Source organism: Drosophila simulans, chromosome 3R, assembly GCF_016746395.2.
Source record: "Drosophila simulans strain w501 chromosome 3R, Prin_Dsim_3.1, whole genome shotgun sequence".
Classification (NCBI taxonomy): Eukaryota; Metazoa; Arthropoda; class Insecta; order Diptera; family Drosophilidae; genus Drosophila; species Drosophila simulans.
In genome coordinates this window covers 7,618,863-7,625,813 of record NC_052523.2, presented here as the reverse complement: position 1 = coordinate 7,625,813, position 6,951 = coordinate 7,618,863, and the positions used below count along the sequence as shown (strand labels likewise).

The following is a 6,951-nucleotide window of genomic DNA, read 5'->3' as shown; positions in this document are numbered from 1 at the left end:
TACATCTTCAATATATCTTCCTAAAATTATTTTCATGCTGTATTTTTTGATATATCGGGCGAACCACTCCCACTGTTCAGCTGCTGTAAAATTTAATTAAAGCTAAGTTATAAATTATCTGATGAAATTACTTGGCGTTGCACGCACTGCTTGGCCCATTGACTTAACTCACCCGCATCTATAAGTCGTAAGATTAATCTCCTTTCCATTTTATTTATATCTTACGCTCCTTTCCCAGCATTTACATAAGGCAAAAGTTTTTCAAGTTCAGATGAAAAATGCAGACGAATTTATTTCAAGTTTAATTGTTGAATGAATTGAAGAAAAATATGAAAATGCAGAAATTATAATTCGTCTGTTCACCCATAAATATTTAATGAGCTCCAAGAGCCAATCAAATGAAAGTGCAATCATTAAATCGAATGATAAGTATTTAAGGTCGAATTGTCTGGGCGGATGTGTAACTTTTGGGATTGTTAGTGGCAAACTTTTGTACCCTGAAACGTATTTTAAAAGGGAAATCAAATCCTAGTTTTCTTCCAATCTAATAAATGTCTCAAAAGTCCTGCTTTAATTCCGTAATGAATAAGAAAAGTATTATTTATTTCTACCTCATCAGCTTTGATTAACAAATTTGAGAGTTAGATCCGTTTTTTATAGTCATTAAGTATCGTGAATCGTATAAATGACTTAAAATTACTTCCCTAAATATGTTCATTCCTGGTTATTGTCTGCGCAATTGGCTGAATGCCGTCACCCTGGGGCACTCATGAAGGGGAACTCCGCCAATTTGGTGGGTGTGCCCAGAAAGTGGACACTGCACGTGCCAAAAAATGGTTTAGAAAGTGCCCAAAGGCACTTTGTGGCACAAAACATTATGTTATGGACATGGGCACATGGATGTCGGTGTGTGTGTGGGGGGCTTTTAGTTTGAAATGGTCGATAAAAAAGCGATTACTAAATTCAATTTAGTCACAAAGCAACGACAACACCTTTGTGGGATTTTCAATTATAAAGCCCGGGCGCAAGAAATATGCTAGTCAATGCAGCACAGCTCTTTTTTTCCCAGACCGCAAAAAGGCAAAATGCAAAGTGCCAAAGGCGTGAAAATAATCCATAAAAAGAAAAGCGATGGGAAAATAGAAGGAAAAACTACGGCCAACAGAAGGAAACACACACAAAAGGGGCGACTCTTTTTTTTTTTCAGTTAGCAGAGCAGAAAGCGCGCTTAAATGATTTTGAATTGTGGACAAACATTGGCGACATGGAAACACGAAGGCGGCGGAGATGTGGACACGGACACGGGTTGACGTTGTCAACATTGTAGCTGCGGCTTCTGGCTAAAATGTTTGCGGCTGGTCAGGAAGGAGTCGGATGCGGAGGAGTTGCAGCAGAGGAGCAGTTGGCGTGGCTTGGTGCTAGGACGGATGGTGGCGCTAGATGCTGGGTGCTGGATACTGCGATGTTGGCTAAAAATAGTGGCTGGCAAAGAGCCGCGACCACAAGTTGCAAAAATCACGCGCCATGAATCGTACAAAGAGCAATTGAATGGAACCATCTTTGGGTGTGGAGAGTGGAAAAGTAGCTGGGATCGCTCCTCCTGCGTCTGACTTTCGTTTGCGTTGACTGGATGATTATGGTTCTTTTGGGCCAGGGTTTTGTTTTGGTCTACTTGATGTGCTGCCGTTTAAAGGATGGCATGTCCAGATACTGCATCTGAAAAGTATATATAATTAGGTATTATAAATATGAAATTTGAATATATTAGTAGGATAAATTAAATGGATAATTCAATTTCTCTCTGATTTATGATTTGTATGATTGTATATAAATGGGTCTAAGAAAGACCTAACTTAAAAATACAATTGGATCAAGTAAAATATTGTAATTCCCCAAATTATACCTCGAGGGTATCCAATATTCGTTCCATTTGACCGTTGACCCATCTCCAGTGGCCACTTCCAGTTCATTTTCTGTTTCAATTGCAGCACTTTTTGCCCGCCTGTTGGTGCCAGCAAACTGCAAACTAACAAGTCGCCGGGATTGCCGGCAGAAATGTACATATTTTTTATTCCGGGGCAAAATCAATTGGCATTTCAAATTGCACGCCTTTGAGTTTCGTTCGCGCACTGCGTTTGCCATTCGTTTTGAGGGTTTGAGAGTTTTTGTTATAATTGAAAAGTGGCCCGGCCGTCGAAGAGTGGATGGATGAAAGGTCCATTCCATGCCACATGCCACACGCCACTAGCTCCCTCGCCGAAGAAATCGTTGCTAACTGTGTTGGCTATTTAAGTTTCGGTGTGCCGGCAGTTTAGGCAAATAGAGCCATAGTCATCAGAGCCAGATCCAAAGCCCCTTCATAGCCATACAATTAATGCAGATGACGATGCCGAGACGAGACTAGACGAAACCAGATTGAATCCATGTAGGCGTCCATTGGCACAGGTGTGCAGGTGCAACTGCAAGTGCCGGGTGAACATGTCCATGTCCATGGCTGTGCACTCCACCATCGGCAGACACCAAATACTTCCTTCATTAGGCTCACCCGCAGCCCATTTCCCACTCCCACTACCCCAAACTCAATCCTCACTTCGGAGCAGCCAATGTGTCCCAGTCTGGCCTCCATTGTACGCTGGATGTCGTGTGCGTGTCGTTTCAAATCGGTCCGTGCACTGGCCAAAAACTTGGAATACATACAGAATTCATTCATAACATTTAGGAAATTCCAATATCTTATTGAAATATTATTCAAATTGTACATTTTATGGTTTAAAATTATAAAAAATTAAACATTTCGAAAACCATTGCTAAATTTCTTACAGTGCTCCGCAGGGCTACTCTCACATTGTTTGCTGCATAAATAATTTTAGAGTAAATTAATTTATTCGTTGACATGTGTCCTGCGTTTATTTGAAATTGCATTGTCATTATGCAAATGCACTTTACCCCGCCAACCCTCTTACCCCGTTTTGTGTTCGATTTAACTGCCTGTTGTTTTCTGCTCTTCGCCTGAGTGACTGCCAGCAGAGTTTTTCTGTTGAGTGCCATGATTTATTTGTTGATACAACCGAGTTATTTACACTTAATTTGACAATGCGTGTAATGGTTTGTTAGCCACCTAAATCGCCGGACTGCTGCTGCTGCAGCTAGGTGCGTTTGTCATTTACCAACTGAAAATGCATCGCCTTAGTTTCTTGGCTGCATGATTTGCTGCAGCTGGCTAAGATCCTAAATCTATTTGTTCTTACTGCTTGTGGGCCAAGAAAGCTGCATTTCGGTGGTCATATATTCCAGAGCAAATACCATAAATAAATGAACTGCAGGTGTTCTTGGACGCATTCGTAGTCTTCAGGTTTCAAGAAAGGGTTTACCATTCGGCTGAGACATAATGGGACGTTTAATAATCTTAAAGGATTAACCTCTAATGGCCATTGGTTGTGTATTTCACATATTATTTGCAAACGTTCAAAACATATATTGTTACACACTTGCGTGGTTTTCAAAGATAACTAGTTTATTTAACCATATGGTTATGCACAAGTCTGTGGGTGTTGGTCAGTTGATTGTTGTGCCTGGTTGTTGCCCACCACTGGCCAAATAACCGACTTTTCACGCCTTCTGGTATTACATCTATGGCCAGCGACGTGGTTAACATACTCCCCGATCCTTCCTTGCCACAAAACCGTCCACAACATTCCGATGCACCCGCAACAGCATTGTGGTTGCCTCATTACGAAGGGGAAATGCTCACGCTTTTCCCTGCCAACAACTGCAGCAGCAGCAGCAACATGTTGCATTTTATGAATGAAGAAAATGTAATTTTACACTTGAATTGCGTGACTTGGAGCGGTGAGTTCTCATATTTCATAGCCGCTGAAAGATGCCGCAATCCCTCACATAAATTGAAAAAGAGCATTGATAGGCAAATTAGACGCTGTCTGCTTTCTGGCCCTATTGCACAATTGTAACTCACGGGGTTACACGTACGGAAAAATCGTATAAAGACGGTAATTATCTGAAATTAAGATTATAAGATTATGGGAACTTAGCTTATTAAATGCTTTTTCTACTATATATATCTTGCTTTCGAATATTCGAACATTTTGAATATATTGTTACTTTATACAGAATATTTTTTGCAGTGCAATGGCTGCAACATTGTTGGCAGATGAACGATGCTGAGAATTTTCGAACCTCCCATCGTCTGAGCCTCATTAGTGGGGATCTCCATTCCAAAAGAGTGATCCTTTCACCAGGGAGCAACGTACATTCACTTTCAATAGCCAATGACATTCACTTGGCCGACAACGGGCAATTGATCAGCAGGCCGTAGCCCGCTGAGCTCCGTATTATGGCACCCATTAAATGTGATTCCATTGCACTCTTGAGGCCGCCACCGAAAGTCATTAACAACAACTATGAAACCGCACCACACCTGTCTTGCAATCAATCGGTCTCTAACCGAATCATTAGTCGATCTGGTTAAGACTTCTTTTAACAGCAGTTTGCTGCTCGTGATTTGTTCAACTGCATTGGGGATTGATCTCTGTGTTTCGTGCGCCGGTTTGCTAAGAAGTACACGAAATATATTACACATACGCCACCGATTCCGTTCGCCAATGCTGTGGCAAGAAGTCCGATTTGTTCCATAGCCGTTTGTCATATTTTTCCTTTCGATGCTTTTGTAAATGGCCAAGGTATGCGAAAATGTTTAGCGCCAATCGAATAGCATTTACTTTTAAGGAATTTAAGTAAGCAGGGGAAATAAGAATAATAATAATAAAATAATAATAACAATTAGCTAAAAATCTATTAATCAAAAATGTCCGACTAAGGTCAAAGGAATTTCAATTATATTGACTATTCCTCCAGACAACTTCTTAATCAAGATTTATAATAAACATATTTTTTGAAAAATATGCTATAAACAGAGAAGTATCTGTGGAAAACCATCTCCAGAAGTGATTTAGGTGTTTCGATCTCGCGTGGATTGGTGTCCAGCCTGCATTGAGCAAATATTTTACCACCGAATTCGGTTGGCCAAATTGACGCTGTGTGCTGGTTATGTGGCTCAAACTGGCCCGCACTTGTTGCCAACTCGTCTTGTTCCAGCCAGCTGCAGATCCGATCCGATCTGATCATCTCGTCCCGATGCGAAGGCCACCGCCAGTCTCCGCACTTTTGTCAGATGGCGGACGCGGATCAAAAAACTTGCATATATTGCTGGGTGATTTTAATTCCGATGCGACCGACCGGCTAGTGAAAGTAGTTTTTATTTATATTTTTTCGGCGATGCATTTGGTGGCTGTCTCCGGATTTGGTAATAATTCGCTGCGACGGCCATGTAAGGTTATTACAAAATATGATGGCTCTATTCTTTAAGCCAAATCATATTTATAGCTGGCAGATGGCTTTGTGCCTGCTTTTACCCACAAAAATAAACTGGAAATGATCCGAAAGAAATAGTTTGCTTAGGGGGTTACATCATGGGCCTAAATTTATGTCTTTCACACTTTCCGTTCGCGTGGAGTTCGAGTTTTCATTCGGGCTCAGAGCGACACTCATTGTTCAATTTTCCAATTGTCGGCGATAAAACACACAACGACTTATCGGCCAAGTCAATCGCTAATGCCCCAAAACAAGTAGTTGCATGTGCTTGGCTCAAAGTTGGTGGTAATACGAGTATTAGCCGAAAAGCCATCCGCTTGGCCTGCCTTTCATTACAGTCGGTGCTGTGCGCCTCTGAGGCAACAAATGTTTTTATACAAAGTTAAAACAAAGTAATTATACATATGTATAATTATAAACGGATGAAAATGGTTAAACATTTGATTTGCCACATTTATTTGATAATTATATATTTATTTTTAAAGAATTCAATTGGTATGGCCAACTTGCAGGGTGGTCATTAGCCAAAACTCTTGTTTACCATTTAAATGCTTTTTAGTTTATTTTTATTTTATTTTAGTTATTTTCGCCTTGTATTAGTAAATAGGCAAGGTAGCTTCTCCCTAAAATGTAATATAGATTTAAATGAAATAAAAATTTTTGCAAATAACGCCACATTGTATATCACATTGTATAAATGTTTATTTTAACAAGTTTAAAAATTTGCCAAGATGTGGAAAAAGTACTTATAATAAAAAAGCCAGATTTGGGTACAGGTACAACCAATTCTACGATACTTGCCATCTCTGATCGCCAGTAAGCCGCTATTGCTACTTCATTTTATTTGCCATCCAATCAACGCGTTGCCATCTGTGCAACGTCGTTTATTTGTTGGCCCGGCCGAAAGAAAATGCCTTGCAATATCTGCATTTTCACATCGCTCATTTCGCGGCGATGGCTTTTGTTTTGTTTGTTTAATTAACTTTAGGCCGTGGCTATAAAAATTTGGCCACAAGCTAGCTAAAAATATTGGAGCCGGGCTCAACCGGGATTTGAACCCGGGACCTCTCGCACCCAAAGCGAGAATCATACCCCTAGACCATTGAGCCGCATACCGAGCACCTCAGCACTGCACGATTTTGGCCGCTGCTCTTCGCGTTTCTTGGCGCTTTCGAACTGTTTCGGGTTTTTGCCTTTGCTGACGTTGATGCTGCTGCGGATGACGTCTTTTGGCCAACTTGTTGCGGCGTCAGCTTTTGTCTGGCGTGTTTTTGGCTGAATGCATCACAACTGCTTGCTGGGGAAAAAGTATGCCACACTTTACACCTTGATTCAGATTTATACTCCACTCCTAAAACTGCGCTGTATTTTATAAATGAGAATGGTACAAATCACTAAGTAGATAAAAGCAAACTTGCTTTTTACTGCTTTTAATGCAAACAAGTGCTCTCTTAACAATTTGTTTGTTTAAAATTCTAATCTTCTAATTCTAATCTTGCAAATAGATGTTCTAAGATTAAAATAACACCTTGAGCTCGAAGAGCATCGATAACAAATATTTTA

General features: G+C 40.5%; 1 protein-coding gene and 1 non-coding gene across 2 annotated transcripts in view; one reads left to right on the top strand and one right to left on the bottom strand.

The window, feature by feature from the left end:
* LOC6727549 overlaps positions 1 to 6,951 on the top strand; it is a 54,940-nt gene that overhangs the window by 27,158 nt on the left and 20,831 nt on the right. The gene's annotated exons all lie outside the window — the stretch shown is intronic.
* Positions 6,426 to 6,497, bottom strand: Trnap-ugg. Its single transcript has one exon. It is a non-coding gene; the product is annotated as a tRNA-Pro (tRNA).